This window comes from Nuphar pumila, chromosome 2, assembly GCF_984573655.1.
Source record: "Nuphar pumila chromosome 2, dmNupPumi1.hap1.1, whole genome shotgun sequence".
Classification (NCBI taxonomy): Eukaryota; Viridiplantae; Streptophyta; class Magnoliopsida; order Nymphaeales; family Nymphaeaceae; genus Nuphar; species Nuphar pumila.
The window spans coordinates 106,572,954-106,591,189 of NC_143250.1; the positions used below are offsets into that span (position 1 = coordinate 106,572,954).

The 18,236-nt window shown below is 36.9% G+C and overlaps 1 pseudogene; it reads left to right on the plus strand.

Moving 5' to 3' along the window:
* On the plus strand, window positions 1-16,851 carry LOC149846587 (transmembrane 9 superfamily member 4-like; annotated as a pseudogene).
* Window positions 16,852-18,236: the final 1,385 nt, after the last annotated feature.

The window sequence follows — 18,236 nt, forward strand, 5'->3', positions numbered from 1 at the left end:
ATGATCTCACTGGACGCCTCCAAGGATGAAGAGGTCGATGTGGAATTCACATACTCAGTGAATTGGATAGATAATGCAGATGTGTTTCTACTATCTACCTCCCCCGATCAGATCATGGAGACGGACATACGTTGGCTCTCAGTTGCCAATCTTTTTGTTGTGTTGTTGCTTTTCAGCTGGTGGCCAGCACTGATTCTAAGGAGAATGCTTAAGGGCAGCCTTGCCAAGTATGAATCATCCCCTTCCCATCATGGTTCATGAATGATGTGTTACATATCTTGCTTATATTTATGCATGTACCTCTGTGTGCGTGTGTGTGTGTGTCTGCAGGATTCCGATTGATGAAGAGTTGGCAAAACTGCAGATGGAGGCTGGATAGAGGGGCATTAAAGGTGACGTTTTCAGATTCCCCAAATACAAGTCCTTGCTTGCAGCTGTAATTGGGAGCGGGACTCAGTTGTTGACTCTGTAAGTACTAAGTCGGTTGTTGTCAAGTGGGTCACTCTCAGAATCAATAGATTTGGGCTCCATGCATGAGTTCTGGTGCTTGGTTCGGGTCATAACCAACAGCAGTGGAGTTGGCTCGTACCGCAGCTCAGTTTCTCATCAGTTATTGAGTTGGAGCTTATCTTGCTAGCTAGTCTTGCTTCGACATGCACACAAGCAGTGAGAATTTAAATTTGCCTCAACTGGACTAACTACATGGCTTTAATTAACTTACCATTGGCGATCAAAATCCTAGTCTTTGGCCGAATAAACTCTAAATTTTTTCATGTTTTCAATGTCTGTAAACCACTTTCTCATATAAGAAAGTAGACCAAACATGTTGGCTTTTCCAAAAAAAAAAAAAAAACACCTAAATAAAGGCATGCTAATTTTCATAAAAGTGAGAAAGTATGCCTGTGAAAGTTTTCTCTGTTCTTGGACCTGGCAAACCTACTGCCTACAGGTTTCCGGAGAATGTCCAGGTCATTTAATTTCAATAGGACGTCGATTCCTAGACGGTACTAACATGATCTCATGGTTTTTGTGAAATATTAGGACAATAATCACACTCATGCTTACACTGGTTGGGCTTCTATGGGTACAACCGGGGAGCTCTGTTGGCTGCGCTGGTTCTTGCGCATGCTTTTACTTCAGCTGTTGCAGGTTACACTGCAACTTCCTTCTATTGCCAGATGGAAGGAGAGAATTGGGTAATGTTCTCTTCGATGGTAAAAAATCAGATAATTAATCAGACTCATGCTTAACTCATTCTACTTTTGGCTTATGGCTTGCTTTTTAAAGGTAAAGAATTTGTTGCTGACTGAATGCTTATTCTGTTTGCCTCTGTTCATGACCTTCTCTTTGCTAAAAACGGTTGCCAAAGCACATGGCACCACTGCTGCACTTCCACTTGAAAGCACCATAGTGATATTCTTGATATGGGTAGCAATTGCATTACCTATGCTTGGTTTGGGTGGGATTGCTGGCAAGAACAGAAACACCAAGTTCCAAGCTCCATGTCAGACCACAAAGTGGCCTAGAGAGATCCCCCCATTGAGTTGGCGCACGAGAACTTTCCTGCAGATGGTGATGGCAGGGCTTCTGCCTTATGGGATCATCCACATTGAGCTTTACAACGCTTTAGCCAGTATATGGGGCCACAACTCGTATGCCATTTATGGCATCCTCTTAGTCATCTTCATCTTTCTCATCATTGATACTGCTGTCGTTACAGTAGTACTGACGTACTTCCAGCTTGCTGCCGAAGATTACCGATGGTGGTGGAGGTAAGTGGTTCATTTCTTTTTCAGCTTTGTTCCGTAGTTTAGAGTGGCGATGGAGATTTCAATCCCAAGTTGGAGCCATCGTTTTGGGAGGGGAGACATATGAGAGCGGTGTTGGGAATGGTGATGGTGTTATGATGAGCAGATTTCAACAATGACCGGGGATTCACCAACTCCCAAACATCTCCGTTGATTGGAGCCACTGTTTTGGCCCATCCCCTCATTTGAAATAAGATAGGTTGCATCACACATTCAATCATAGTTATCCCATTGATTGGATGGCTAGGATTGAATGTATGATGAAACCCAGTATTTTCAAATGATGGGATCGTGTAGGGATGGCAGTGGACTGGGGCAAGGGTAGAGAACAGGGTAGCAACCTTGCCCCCATCTCAAAATTTTGTCTTCCATCCCCGCCTCTTGCCATTTCTAAACCGGTTTTGTTTTTAACCTTCTTCCCGGGTTTATTTCCTGTTTCATGTCCTTCATCTTTGATCCAAATGGGGGCGAGGTAGGGTGGGGATCTGTTTTCTCGGTCTTTTTGCCATTACTACTTTTTGTTGCTGTGGCCTTCTGCCGCTGCCTTTGGCCATTAGAAAAAGGAGAAAAGAAATGGGAGTTTGCACAGCTAGTTAAAAGAAGAAGAGTGAAGAGATTTGACAAAGGGTTTGATGTTGAAAATATATACAGTGATTGGTAGTAGATCATATGTTAGGTGCTAAATGGGTTTTTTCAGTTTTTGTTTTCATTTTATTTATAAATTCTGATCATACAGATTTGATTTATGTACTTGAATTTATAGGGATCATCTCTTAAAGTGTTGGATTCCATCATAGGTAGACTTACAAATTTGAAAAATCAGCGGTCCAAAATCTTTGTAAATTTTTGAGGCTCTAAATATCATTTTTTTCATCGAAAATACGTTATCCAAGTGCGGGTTCCAATTTCTTTAATGGGGTCGAAAATACGTAAATCCACCATGCTAACACATTTATAGGGTTGGAACTGAAAAAAAAATACCAAAAGGGCAGAAAACCTCATTTAGCACCCAATAAGTGAGCAGCTACCAATTTCTCTCTCTCTCTCTCTCTATATATATATATAGGATTTTATAACATGTATAAGGGTATGATAATAATTTCTTTAATGGAGATTGAGGACATGACAGGATGGAGGCAAGAGTAAGTTTATGCCAACTCCATTAGACACTGGTTTTGATTTTAACCTTCATCCCCAATCCATTCTCAATTTCATGTCCTCTCGGCCCAAACAAGACTAGGCCAGGTGGGGCCCCGTTTCACACACACACACAACATCCCTAGATCGTTCATAACCATTTTGGGAGGGAAGGCATATGAGAGCTGGAATGGTGATGGCAACGTCCTCGTGAAGATATTGTCAAATTTACCGATTTCATCACCGCTCCCAACAATTCCTTCTGTGAATGCTATACCCGATTGGGGTTCAATAAGGGTGTGTGTGTGTGTGACTTCATAACGTAGTGATAAATATGGCATTTGTTTTTTTGAAAAAGAAGTGGAAAAGGAGATGTTATATCTGCACTTTAAAAGATCAAATATGGTCTGACATTACATTTTTAATTTTTTATATTATTTCTTTGTCCTTATTTAATATTTTTTTCTGATAAAAATCCAAGCAGAACAAAAAACTTCAATTTATCACGAGGAAATGCTGGCTAATTATCTCTCCGATTTTAAGCTTTTGTCACTGCCAAAAAAAAAGTGTTTCATTAAAGGTCGAAAATTCTAACCATGCCTTTAGGCAGTTTTTTAAGATCGTTGAGATCTTTATAGATCTTGTTTGGATTCTATGTCCTTAGATTTTTTAAGTTGAAAATGGCACCTTACATTATTTTCTAACCCTTGGGTCCCAAGAAATGAATCCTTTAATTTTTATTTTTTGTTGTTTTTCATAAAATAAACAGAAGTGACCTATATTGTTTTTTTTTGTGGGAGTCAGCTCTTGGATTGTCCTATAACAATATGGAATGGAGATAGGTTTTTATAAAGCTTCAAAAATCAACAACCTACCTACCATATGCAATACTTTCTCGGGTCATAAGACTGTATTAATTATGACACAAAAAAACATGGGTGAAGTTGACGGGATGTCACACGTTCGAAACCCACCATTGGCATCTCATGCCACAAGGTCAAAGCTGGGTGTACTCCCCGGTGGGTAAGGGAGATCTCAAGGATTTTACCAACTTGTGAGGGGTTGGGAAAGGGGTTTCTCTTGAATTATCCAAAAAAAGTAATTCAAGAGCTGATCCCCATTATTTCGGACATGTTGAATGCATCTATGAAGTCCCATTCAATCCGAACAACTTGCACTATGAAGATCCAGAGGCGTTTGTAAAAAAACATTGCCCCAAAAACTATGACTAGTTTTGTCTATAGCTAGTGCATGCGGAGAGCAAGTCCCTCATACTGGTATCATAAAAAATGCTTGCACCAGTCTTATTTTTTAAAGAAAATAATTAGGGGCATTTACTAAATTTAGAATGCTGTCTTCAACCGGATAGTCATAAGGAGGCCATTGGTTTCCCCAATTCAATATAATAACCATAAAATAAAGTTGGCTTTTGTTAGGGCTTGTGAGAAAGATGAAGTTTCCTAAGGTACTAAAAGTGCTCTAGGATCAAACACTAGAGGGGAGGGTGAATAGTGCTTTTAAATAACGTCTTTAAAATTTTGAAATTCACACAACAATCACACAAAAAACACAAGATTTTATCCTGGTTCGGTCTTTCTGACCTACATCCAGTCACCAAGCAAAACCCGTTTGAGATTTCCACTATCAACCGTGTGTCACCACAAGAACATACAGACCAAATCAAGTCCCACTTCCAGTAACAACCCTATTGAAAGCAAGCACCTCATTTAAACCAAGAAGATCTTTTTCTTTTTACAGAGAAAAAGAAATAAATAACTTAAAATCAACCTACGACTTTTTCTTATAAATGCAGATGAAATACAATTGGCTTCTGAGGTTGTTGAAATACGCAACTCACAAATTCACTATCTCTCAAAAGAATTTGAGTGAAAAACTGGAGTAAAAATATCGAGTGAGAAAATGAATACTTGAATGAATAAGAATGAAAAACAAAGAATTTGATCTTTGTAATTAAATGTAATTCGATGTTTTTGAGTGTGAAATGCACTTATATTTATAGTTGAAACATCTCATACGTTGAGGGTATGAAAAGGTGTCAAAAGAGTCACTTTTGAATGATCAATTTATTTGAAAAATGAAAAGACACACATTTTAAAAGTTTCCAAAAACGGTTATATTAGTCGACTGGAACAATAGTTAGTCGACTGAAATCAAACATTAGCAGACTGACAGTTATCGTTAGTGGACTATTGTTTTTAACGAAACAGTTTTGAATTCTTGAATTTGAAAATTAGTCGGCTAAAGAAAAAGTTAGTCGACTGATGAAATCATCAGTAGACTGAAAAAAGCTTTCAGTCGACTCCTGCTAAAATTTTCATAAATTAAACATTCTGTCTGATCGACTAAGAAAACCTTCAGTCAACTCCTGCTAAATTTTTCAAAAATCAATCATTCTGTCCGGTCGACTAAGAGTCGATTAGTCGACTAATCAGAAAGTTGATGTTTTGCTTTGAAAAATTAGCACAAAAAAGTTGGTCGACTGATGAGTCTATTGGTCGACTGATAAACATGAAAATGTGAGTAAAGATTTTTCTAAAATGATTTTCGTCAAGGGTTCTTTTAGAAAAGTTTTTCAAAAGAATATTTAGGTGTAATGCAAGTGAGATATGCACTCTAAGTAAGGCTCTTACAAGAATCTAAGATATTTAAGAAAATTTATATTTGCACACTAGTCTTCAAAGATTCTTTATCGAATTCTTTAATTTTTGTTATCTTTCTTCATTGCCTTAGCTGAAATGTAGTTGATTCACTTGTTCATCATCAAAACCTTGTACTTGAAGTGTCGTGTACAACTTTATTGTCGTAACAATCTCTCCCTTTTTTATGATGACAAACTAGTCACAAATAGAGCAATGATACACAGATGGAGATTTTACTCTCTCTATCAATATGCTGTCAAAACATAAGAAGTTAGCAATATTAAAGCACATATAACATATGGTTCTTATGCAAATTTCTTCTCCCCATATATAACATACTTCTCCCCATTTGTTATAATCAAAATGAGTAAGTGCAGTCATAGCATAAGCAAAATGCAAATTCAAGTTCAAAATATTACAACTCCAAAAATTATCAATGTTTAGAAAAAGAAATGTTGTTTTATCAAAGCAATAATAGTAAACAAAGTTCAAGAGAAGTGTTGTTTGATCATCTCTTTGAGTTCAGTGATATCAGACTGAATGGATGAAAGCTTCTGAGTAATATCTTCACGAAATGTATGTTGTTGGAGTTTCAAAGCTTCAATGCGTTTGAGAATTTCATCATCTTTTTCAGTAGAGAATCTCTTCCTATTGCCTTGAGATGGAGGCGATAGAGGGGATGGTGATTGTTTAAAAGATGTAGGAGATCCAAATGATGAAGGAACTAGATAGGTAAGTTTCATGCGTTTAAAAATAGTTTCATCAAAGATTTTCTTTTGCAAAACATATTTTTCATTAGTAAGTCTTTTACAAAGTTTAGAAAATTCAGAAAAAACATCATCTTTGCTTTTTAAAAAAATCACCCAAGTAAATCATGAATAATCATCTGCTATAACAAAAGCATATTTACTATCATTCAAACTTTGAATTCTAGATGGTCCAAATAGATCTAAATGTAAAAGTTTAAGAGGATGCTTTGTTGAAATTATATCTTTTGCTTTGAAAGAACTCTTGATTTGTTTACCTATTTGGCAAACATCATATAAGTGATCCTTCTTATATAGTATTCTAGGTAGGTCTTTAACAAGATCATTATTGGATAACTTAGAAATTAATTTAAAGTTAACATGTCCAAGTCTCTTGTGTCATAACCATTGAATTTCATTTGAAGCGATAAGACATTTTTCATTAAAAGTGGGTAACTCATCTAGATAAAGTTCATATACATTATTCCTTCTTTTACTTTTAAAAATAATCTTTTTAGAACAAAAATTAGAAATTAAGCATAAATCATGTTCAAAAGAAACGAAAAAACCTTTGACACATAATTGACTAATGAATAATAAATTATGCATTAAACCATCTCCTAAAAGAACATTTTCTATTAAGGGAAACTTTGGATTACCAATGTTACCAATACCGATTACTTTTCTCTTGTTATTGTCACCAAAGGTGATGGTTTCTCCATCCTTACTTTGGAGGGTGGAAAATAACTCCGGCCTTCCAGTCATATGTTTGGAACAACCGCTGTCTAAGATCTATGTGCTTCTTATTTTGTGTACCTACAACAAAATTGGAAGATAAAACATTTGACCCCTTTTTTATTTTCAGGTCTATGAGCGTTAGTCTTAGGAACCCATATCCATTTGAATTTTGGTTTCCTTTGAGAATAAGTATTCTTTCTATAAAAAGATTTAGTATTTCTAGAGTAATTATGTCTAGGCTTATAAGCTTTATATGTACCATGATTAGATGTATTTTTATTATGACTAGAAAATTGAGTTCTTTGAACCAATGATTGAGAATTTTGACTTTGATTCTTTACCACATAATTTGGTCTATTTTGAGTATCAAAGAAACTATATCCCAATTTGGTTTTATTAACCGGGCATCTTTGAGAACCAATAAGTCTTTCTAGATTTTCTTGGCCATTAGTGAACTTAGTCACTATAGAAAGAAGATCATTTGATTTTTCTTTCAGACTTGATATTTCTTCTTATAAGACATTGGTTATAATTCTAATTTCTTTTATCTCAGATGCTTGACATGAGTTTTCCTTCTTGGGATCTTCTATCTCTTGAAGTAACACTTTATTTTTAGAGTCAAGAGTTAAGTTTTCAGTTCTTAACTTAGATGCTTAAATCTAGTATATAAATCATTAAAAGCTTCTAATAAATCATCATACTCAAATTGACTTACCGAGTCTTCTTGTGCTATAAAGCACATATTGGAGACTTCTTCATTTGATTCTTCATCGGAGGAGGAATCACTTTCATCCCAACTTGTTTGAAACACCTTTTTCTTCTTAAATTGGTCTTTAGTCTTGATTTTGAGAAGAGGACAATCTTTCTTGATGTGTCCTGCATTTTTGCAGTTAAAGCACTTGACTTCATTAAGATTGAAAGAATCAGTTTTCTTTACCTTCCTTTGAAATCTTTCCTTTTGATGAATCTTTTGAATTACCTAGTGATGAGGGCAATATCTTCATCTTCTTCTAAATCTTCAAAGTCAGAAGTGACCTTGAAAGCAAGAGATTTTTTTTTGGGTTCTTCTTCTTATCTATTATGAAGTTGGATTTCATATGCCATTAAGTTGCCAACCAAATCTTCAAGAGAAAGAGTGTTTAAATCATTTGCTTCCTCTATTGCTATGGTTTTTCTCTCCCATTCAATAGTTAAATACCTTAGAATTTTTTTAACTAAATCCACTTGTGAATATTCTTTTCCAAGGGATTTTAGAGTGTTAGTAATATCAGTCATTCTTGTTACCATGTCCGATATAGACTAATTTTGCTTCATTTTAAATAATTCAAATTTATGAACTAAAGAAACAATCTTAGATTTCTTTACCTTTGACGTACCTTCATGAGTAACAGGAAGAGTATGCCAAATTTCATTTGTTGTAGAACATTGAGAGATACGATTGAACTCTACCTTGTCACCGACACAATATAGCGCATTCATAGCTTTGGCGTTGAGTGAAGTAGTCTTCTTTGATTCATCGGTCCATAGGCTGAAATCAGTTGATGGTGCATGATACTTTTCTGAAACAACTCTCCAAATTTCAAGATCCATAGATTGTAAGAATATTGTCATTCTTATTTTCCAATAGTCATAATTTGTTCCGTCAAAGAGAGGAGAACGAACTGATGAACATCCTTCTTTGTGCTAAGAAGACGATGTTGTTGCCATGCTAGATGATGGTAAAATCATGATATAACAAACCTTACTCTGATACCAAATGAAAGTGTTGTAGGATCGAGGCAACGAGCACTAGAGGAGGGTGGATAGTGCTTTTAAATAACATCTTTGGAATTTTGAAGGATTTTGAAATTCACACAACAATCATACAAAGAACACAAGATTTTATCTTGGTTCTGTTTTCTTGACCTACATTCAGTCCCCAAGCAAAACCCACTTGAGATTTCTACTATCAACCTTGTGTCACCACAAAAATATACAAACCAAATCCAGTCCCATTTTCAGTAACAACCCTACTGAAAGCAAACACCTCCTTTAAACAAAGGAGATCTTTTTCCTTTTACAGAGAAAAAGAAATAAATAACTTACAATCAACCTACGACTTTTTCTTATAAATGCAGATGAAATGCAATTGGCTTCTGAGGTTGTTGAAATACGCAACTCACAAATTCACTATCCCTCAAAAGAATTTGAGTGAAAAACTGGAGTAAAAATATCGAGTGAGAAAATAAATACTTGAATGAATAGGAGTGAAAAACAAAGAATTTGATCTTTGTAATTCAATGTAATTCGATGTTTTTGAGTGTGGAATGCACTCATATTTATAGTTGAAACATCTCATACGTTGAGGGTATGAAAGGGTGTCAAAACAGTCACTTTTGAATGGTCAATTCGTTTGAAAAATAAAAAGACACACCTTTTAAAAGTTTCTAGAAAATGGTTATATTAGTCGACTGGAATAATAGTTAGTCGACTAAAATCAAATATTAGCAGACTGACAGTTATCGTCAGTCGACTACTATTTTTTACAGAACAATTTTGAATTTTGGAATTTAAAAATTAGTCGGCTAAAGAAAAAGTTAGTCGACTGATGAAATCATCAGTAGACTGAAAAAAGCTTTTAGTCGACTCCTACTAAAATTTTCAGAAATCAAATATTCTGTCCTGTCGACTAAGAAAACCTTCAGTCGACTCCTGCTAAATTTTTCAGAAATCAAACATTGTGTCCGGTCGACTAAGAGTCGATTAGTTGACTAATCAGAAAGTTGACATTTTGCTTTAAAAAATTGATGCAAAAAAGTTGGTCGACTGATAAACATGAAAATGTGAGTAAAGATTTTTCTAAATTAATTTTTGTCAAGGGTTCTTTTAGAAAAGTTTTTGCAAAAGATTTTTTAGGTGTAATGCAAGTGAGATATGCACTCTAAGTAAGACTCTTACAAGAATCTAAGACATTTAAGGAAATTTACATTTGCACAATAGTCTTCAAAGATTCTTCATCGAATTCTTCAATTCTTGTTATCTTTCTTCATTGCCTTAGCTGAAATGCAGTTGATTCACTTGTTCATCATAAAAACCTTGTACTTGAAGTATCGTGTACAACTTCATTGTCATAACACCAAAGTTAGGTAAGGAAAACAGGATGAATTGCTTATAGATTGGCTCATGTTTGGCTTGTAAAGTCTTCTCAAAATAAAAATCTTCTAAAAATGTTTGGCTTGTAAAGAGCTCGTTGAAACTAGTGAAATAGGCTTGACAAGCCAAACGTGAACAACCAATGTTTGTCTTGGCTCAACTCTTGTAGGCGCGTTAATTAATGACATATATTTTACATATATTCTGTATAACAGTGTAGATGGTTGAAGTTTTGGCTTGCAAACAATATGTTTAGACTTTACCCTATTGCTTACAAGTTTGAGAGTTTTTTTTTGTTTTTGTACATGAGCCAATTTGAGCTTGGCTTAGGTTTAGGGTCCAAATTCTAGTAACTCAAACATATATTTTTTTTGTAAATGAGCTAGCTTGGGATTGGCTAGTTTAGCTTGAGCTTTTCATGAGCTTAAGTTTGGTTTGGCTCGATCGACAAAGAAACAAGCCGAGCTTGGACTGGTGGAATCAGTAAGGGCTTGAGTGTTGGTTATCACACTCGGGGTTTACCTAGCAGGAGGATGGGAGGGGGGCATTAAGTGACCGGGTTCCAGGTGACATACATAAAAATTGTTGGGTTTCCCTCCTTATGGGACTCATCTATCTTGGAAATGGATCGTCTGATAACTGATCATTTATGACATCATCAGTAGTTCGATGCATATTCATTATCGCGGCAGAATTCCCAAGCACGATGCTTGATCTTCTCGAGGACGTTTTAGAGTATTCGCTAGATAGCGATTTGTAGAAGTCCTCACAGCTGAATGATGATTCAGTTGTTCAGAGTTTTGAGGATCAACGATTTGTCAATGGTGATTTGTGGTTAGTGCTTTAAGATGCATAGCGATTTGCAGTATTCGTTAGTACTCGTTGAATAGCGATTTGTAGTACTTGCTGGATAACGATTTGTGATAATGCAATTCAGACACATTGTAAGTTATGCAAGACATTTAGTCTTCCACATTAAATGCGGGTCTCGTCCTCTATTTAAGGGATGGATGAGAGAGAAAGTGAGAGCTGAAAAAGTAGGAAGAAAGTGTGAGAAACACTTTTAGGGCACCGAAAGGGTGTGTTGTGAACAAAGGCAAGATGTGCTGTTACACTTCTTTCAAGACAGCTTGGTGAGGCTAGTTCTTCGGAGCATTCATTCTTTGTTCTTCAGTGCGGTATATTCTCTTTTGTTTATTTTGTTAAACCTTCGTGTATTTATAAGAGCTTATGTCTTTTGGCCACTTTGTAAACTCTGTTTGAAAATAATTGAAGATGCTGACCTATTGGTCGTCGTGGACGTACCTCAATTTGAGAGGGAATCACGTAAATCTTTGTGTGCTATTTTTGTTTCCGCTGTTAGTTTACCTTTTTTCCATTGTCATCGTTGTATTGCCTCCATCGATTCACACTTATGGGAAAGCCAATTTTTTTCTAATATCTGGTATCAGAGCTTTGGTTCCTTTAATATCAGTTCGTTATATTTGTGTGTGAAGTCATGGAGAACAACGTCGGTCGTATGATCAGTTTGAATGACACAAACTGGATGACCAAGAAAACAAAAATGAAAGACTTCTCAGTTTGTAAAGATTTGGATGGACCTATAGAGGGTGATAGCAGCAAACCAGAAGAGATGAAAGATGATGAGTGGAAAAAGCTAGACAGAAAAACTGCTGATTTCATTCGGCAATGGATTGATGATAGTGTTTTTCATCATGTATCCACAGAAACTTCTGTGCATGGTATTTGGACCAAACAGGAAAGTCTTTATGATAGAAAGACGACAGTGAATAAGGCCTTTCTATTTTGAAAGCTTGTGAACCTCAAATATAAAGAAAGCAGCTCTATTACAGAGCATCTAAATGAGATCAAAAGCATTGTAAATCAGTTGGCTACAATGAAAATCACTTTTGATGATGAGTTGCAAGCCTTGTTGCTTCTTAGTTCCCTTCCTGAGAGTTGAAAAACCTTGGTGGTCACAGTTAGTAACTGTGCACCTGATGGAACGGTAACAATGAGCCAAGTTACCAGCAGTCTGCCGAATAAAGAAACTAGCAGAAAATCATCAGGTCCTTCCCTCTCTGAGGCACTTGTGATTGAAAATCGAGGGAGAAGGAGTAAGAGCAAGACTCCGCACTATCGTGACAAATTCAGAGGTCACTCACACTCGAGTTCAAAGAAAGACATTGAGTGTTATTATTGCCACAAGAAAGAGAACATAAAGCATGAGTGTGGGAAGCTCAAGTTCTAGGAGCATAACAAAGAGAAAAGCTTAGAAGAAAAGCAAAGTGCCACAACATCAGTTACAGATGGAGAGCTCATGGTTATCTATGATAGTACTAGCATCAATTTGACCGATCAAGCGACTGATTGGGTAATTGATTTTAGAGCTTTATTTCATGTTACCTCACAGACTGATTTCTTCACTTCCTATTCACACAGTGATTTTGGGAATGTCTGAATGGAAAATGAAGATGTGTCAAAGATTGTTGGCATATGCGACATTTACTTGGAAACAAATGCTGGCTGCAAATTATTGCCCAAAGATGTTAAGCATGTACCAGACATTCGACTGAATCTAATCTCTGCTAGAAAGTTGGATGATGAAGGCTACAACAACACCTTCAGTGACAGAAGGTGGAAGCTAACCAAAAGCTCCTTGGTGGTAGCAAGAGGAACGAAGACCTGCTCCCTCTACACTTTGCAAGCAAAGATCTGCAAGAGTGTTGTGAATGTTGTGGAGAATGGCTCATCCACAGAGTTATGGCATAAAAGTTTCGGGCATATGAGCGAGAAGGGGTTGCAAGTCCTGGTCAAGAAAGAGCTCCTAGCAGGGGCAGAAGGTACATCTTTAAAACCATGTATTCATTGCTTCCTTGGTAAACAAAATAAAGTTTCTTTCCATAGAAGCATTGTATCTAAAAAATCTCATGTTCTAGATCTTATACATTCTGATATGTATAAATCTTTGAAGGTCAAGACACTTGGTGGTGCATTGTATTTTGTGACTTTCATAGATGATCACTCTAGGAAAGTCTGGGCGTATACACTGAGAACTAAAGACCAAGTTCTAGATGTATTCAAGCATTTTTAGGTCATGGCTGAAAGAGAAACTGACAAACAATTGAAATGTGTTCGCTCGGATAATGGTGGCAAATATATTGGGACATTTGATCAGTATTGCATCAATCATGGCATCAAGCATGAAAGAACTGTGAGGATGATGAATCAATAGAATGGGGTTGCCGAGAGAATGAATTGCACCATTCTTGAGAGAGTCAGATGTTTATTGTCACACTCTAAATTGCCAAGATCTTTTTGGGGTGAGGCAATAAGGATAATAATTGATCTTATCAACTTGTCTCCTTCTATTCCCTTGAAGGGAGATGTTCCAGAGAAAGTTTGGACTGAGAAAGAAGCTTCCTATGATCACTTAAGAGTGTTCGGCTGCAGAGCTTTTGTTTATGTTCTAAAGGAAGAGAGATCCAAGCTTGATTCAAAGGCCAAGCAATACATATTTCTTGGCTATAGCCATGAAAAATTTGACTATAGACTATATGACCCTGTTAATAAGAAGGTGGTCAAAAGTTGAGATGTTGTCTTCTTAAAAAATCAAACCATTGAAGACATTAGTAAGTCTGAGCCATCAGAGTCCAATAAAGGTGATCTTGTTGACTTAGATCCCCTTGATGCACCGACTGTTCATGATTTCATGGAGGAGATGTCACCTCTTCATAATGATTCAGAGGAAGGAAGTGGTGAGACAAAAATTGAGGGGGAGCCAACACCCCAAGAGCCACTTCCTCAAACTCCGATAAGGAGGTCCACTAGAAAGAAACAACCATCCAGAAAATACTCATAAAATGAGTATGTGATGATTATAGATCAAGAAGAGCCAGAAACTTTTCAAGAAGTTTTGAAGAATGAAAACAAGTTTGAGTGGCTCAAGGCAATGAAAGAGGAAATGAATTCATTGCATGGAAATCACACCTTTGATCTGGTAAAGCCACTTAAAGGGAAGAAGGTGTTAAATAACAAGTGCGTCTTTAGGCAGAAGACTGATGGGAACGTCTCTCAACATAGATTCAAGGCACAACTTGTCGTGAAAGGTTTTGGTCAGAAAAAGGGAGTTGACTTTGATGAGATCTTCTCACTAGTTGTGAAGATGTCCTCCATCCGAACTGTGCTTGGTATAGCAGCAACAATGAACTTAGAAGTTGAGTAGCTTGATGTAAAGACTGCATTTCTGCATGGTGACTTGGAAGAAAAAATTTATGTGGAGCAACCTGAAGGCTTCATTGACAAGGGCAAAGAACACCTTGTCTGCAAGCTGAAGAAGAGCTTGTATGGATTGAAGCAAGCACCAAGACAATGGTATAAGAAGTTTGATTCTTTTATAACTGAGCATGGATATTCAAGAACCTCCACAAACCATTATGTCTTTGAGAAGAATTTTTCAGATGAAAATTTTACCATTCTCTTGCTTTATGTGGATGATATGTTGATTGTAGGCCAAGACATCAGCAGGATAAACAAGCTGAAGTTGGAGCTGAGTGAGACCTTTGCCATGAAGGATTTAGGTCCAGCAAAGCAGATTCTTGGTATGAGAATCGTTCGTGACAGATCACATGGGTTGATCTAGTTATCTCAAGAGAATTATATCAAAAAGGTTCTTGAGAGGTTCAACGTGGATAAAGTAAAGCCTTTTAATTGTCCTCTTGCAGGGCATTTCAAACTTAGCTCAAGTCAATATCCTACAAATGATGAAGAAGAAATCGAGATGCAAAAAATTATCTATGCTTCGACAGTAGGTTATTTGATGTATGCTATGATCTGTACTCGACCAGACATAGCTCATGTTGTTAGAGTTATTAGTCAATTTCTGTCAAATTCAGGGAAAGAACACTGGGCAGCAGTAAAATGGATTATAAGGTATCTTCATTGCACTTCGAAGATGAGTCTATGTTTTGGAAATGGTGAACCTATTCTTGATGGGTTCACAGATTCTGATATGGCTAGTGATGTCGATAGTAGAAAATCTACTTCTGGGTATTTGATTACTTTTGCAGGGAGAGCAGTTGCATGACAGTCAAAATTAAAGAAATGTTTAGCTCTCTTCACCATAGAAGCTGATTCATCGACATTACAGAAGCAAGTAAAGAATTATTGTGGTTGAAGAAATTCTTACAAGAGTTGGGCTTGAAGGAAGAAATGTATGTTCTTCACTGTGATAGCCAGAGTGCAATTCACTTGAGTAAAAATTCCTCATTTCATTAAAGATCAAAACATATTGATGTTCGATACCACTAGATTCAAAATGTCTTGAATGACAAATTGTTGCAACTTGAGAAAGTTCACACTGATGATAATACATCAGATATGTTGACAAAGGCATTGCCGAAGGACAAGCTTGAGAAGTGTCGATTACTAGCAGGAATAATAGAAGCCTCCTTATAAGTCGAGAAGGGGGAGAATTGTTGGGTTTCCCTCCTTATGGGACCCATCTATCTTGAAAATGGATCGTCTGATAACTGATCATTTATGACATCATCAGTAGTTCGATGCATATTCATTATTGCGGCAGAATTCCCAAGCACAATGCTTGATCTTCTCGAGGACGTTTTAGAGTATTCACTGGATAACGATTTGTAGAAGTCCTCACAGCTGAATGACAATTTAGCTGTTCAGAGTTTTGAGGATCAACGATTTCTCAATGATGATTTGTGGTTAGTGCTTTAAGATGTATAGTGATTTGTTTCAGTACTCGCTGGATAACGATTTGCAGTATTCGCTGGATAGCGATTTGTTTCAGTACTCGTTGAATAGCGATTTGCAATACTCGTTGGATAACAATTTGTGATAAGGTGATTCAGGCGCATTGTAAGTTGTGCAAGACGTTTAGTCTTTCACATTAAATGCGGGTCTCGTCCTCTATTTAAGGGATGGATGAAAGAGAAAGTGAGCTAAAAAAGCAGGAAGAAAGTGTGAGAAACACTTTTAGGGCACCAAAAGGGTGTGTTGTGAACAAAGGCAAGAAGTGCTATTACTCTTCTTTCAAGACAGCTTCATGAGGCTGGTTTTTTAGACCATTCGTTCTTTGTTCTTCAGTGAGGTATATCCTCTTTTGTTTATTTCGTTACACCTTTGTGTGTTTGTAAGGGCTTATGTCCTTTGGCCACTTTGTAAATTCTGTTTGAAAATAGTGGAAGGTGCTGACCTATTGGTCGCCGTGGATGTACCTTAATTTGAGAGGGAACCACATAAGTCTTTGTGTGCTATTTTTGTTTCCACTGTTGGTTTACCTTTCTTCCACTGTCATCGTTGTATTGCCTCCATCGATTTACACTTGTGGGAAAGCCAATTTTTTTCCAACAAAGACTTCCTAATGTTTTGTGGGTAATGGTATGCAGATCTGTTTTGTGTGGAGGATCTACAACAGCGTATGCCTATTGTTACTGCTTTTATTATTACTACATGCACTCAAACATGTTAGGTTTCATTCAGACATCATTCTTCTTTGATTACATGGATTTCATCTGCTACTGTTTCTTCCTGATGCTGGGAACTGTTGGCTTTTGTTCTGCGTTGCTTTTTGTTCAACGCATATACCAATCCATTAGTTATGATTAGTTAGTTATAGAGTAATCTAGTGATAACAACATTTTTTTGTTCAACATTTTGCCTGTCATGTCACCTGCACCTACCATAACATAGGTGATGAAATCCCATGTATCTAGATATTGTAGAGAACAAGTTCTTATGTGAAGATATAATCTTAGTCAAGTTTTTTTTTGTTGAATAAGAAGAAGATATAACCTTATTCATGTTATTATAGATAGCAAATTTCTTGTTTAAAAGCCACCTTTTTCAATGAGAAAGGATCATGTCAGAAGCGTTTAAACGATTCTGATTCCAGACACTTAAAATAATAAGGATTGGGGCCCATCCATGTGATGGGCATTTCATTTGTACAGGTTTTGGTTGTCGTTCATCGAGGTGCTTTGACGGAATACCGTTAGGGTATGTTTGATGCATTGTTCTCAGCGTGATTAGGACGAAAATCACGCTGGAAACAATGATTTTCAACAAACATTGGATGCGGCGGATGATGTTCTGGGCGTTCACCGCATCGTTTATAATATGTAATTTTTTATCCACCTCCCCCTCTTACAAAATGAACAGGAACGGAGGGAAAAAAAATGCATCGACGGGCGTGCCACACCCATCGATGCGTCTCTCTGTGAAAAATGGCTCGACCCATCCTCCTCCTCTTCTTCGTTCCTTTAATTTTGATCCTCTTCGAAATTTTGCAGGAATCTAACGCTGATCTAATTGCCGACCTCCTCGCGCTGCAACAACGGTCCCCTTCAGTTGTCATTTGCATTGGCCGATGGGTCTCTGCTAAAAGAGCTAGAGTGATCGACCATCGCCTCCACCTTCTGGTCGCTGACTCTCTCACTCTCCTCTCACCTCAATGCTATCTCCTCTCTCTCACCCCAACTCTCTCACTCTCACCTCGATGCTCTCTCCCTCTCTCAACCTAGATTTTGAGAGTTGACTCATACAACCTAGATGTTGAGATTTTTCATAGAGCCCTTACAAGAGGTGTTGTGCCTTCATTTGCATCATCATTTGATATTGGGCTTGAGACTCACCTTCCAAGAAAATGGTTGGAGCAAATTGAGGTAAAAATTTGTTTGTGGCAATGTAAAAGAGTGGATGTTGGCTTCAGGGGTGTCATCATCCAATATATATTCAAGTTCGGTGTCAGATATCAAGTTTACCTTCTAAAGGATCTTCCTTTTCTCTTGCTCAGCGTAGAGGAAATATGTTGCCATCACTTGTATTACCCACTTTCTTGGGTGATTCCATAATGATGGAAAATGCTTGTTCTTCTGCTTGTACAAGTATGGCAGTGGGTATGATGATGGAAAGTGATAAGCATAATGGAGACCAACTTTCAGATTCCTAGATGCATGATTCAAATGAAGACAGAGAATCAAGTGTAAAATATC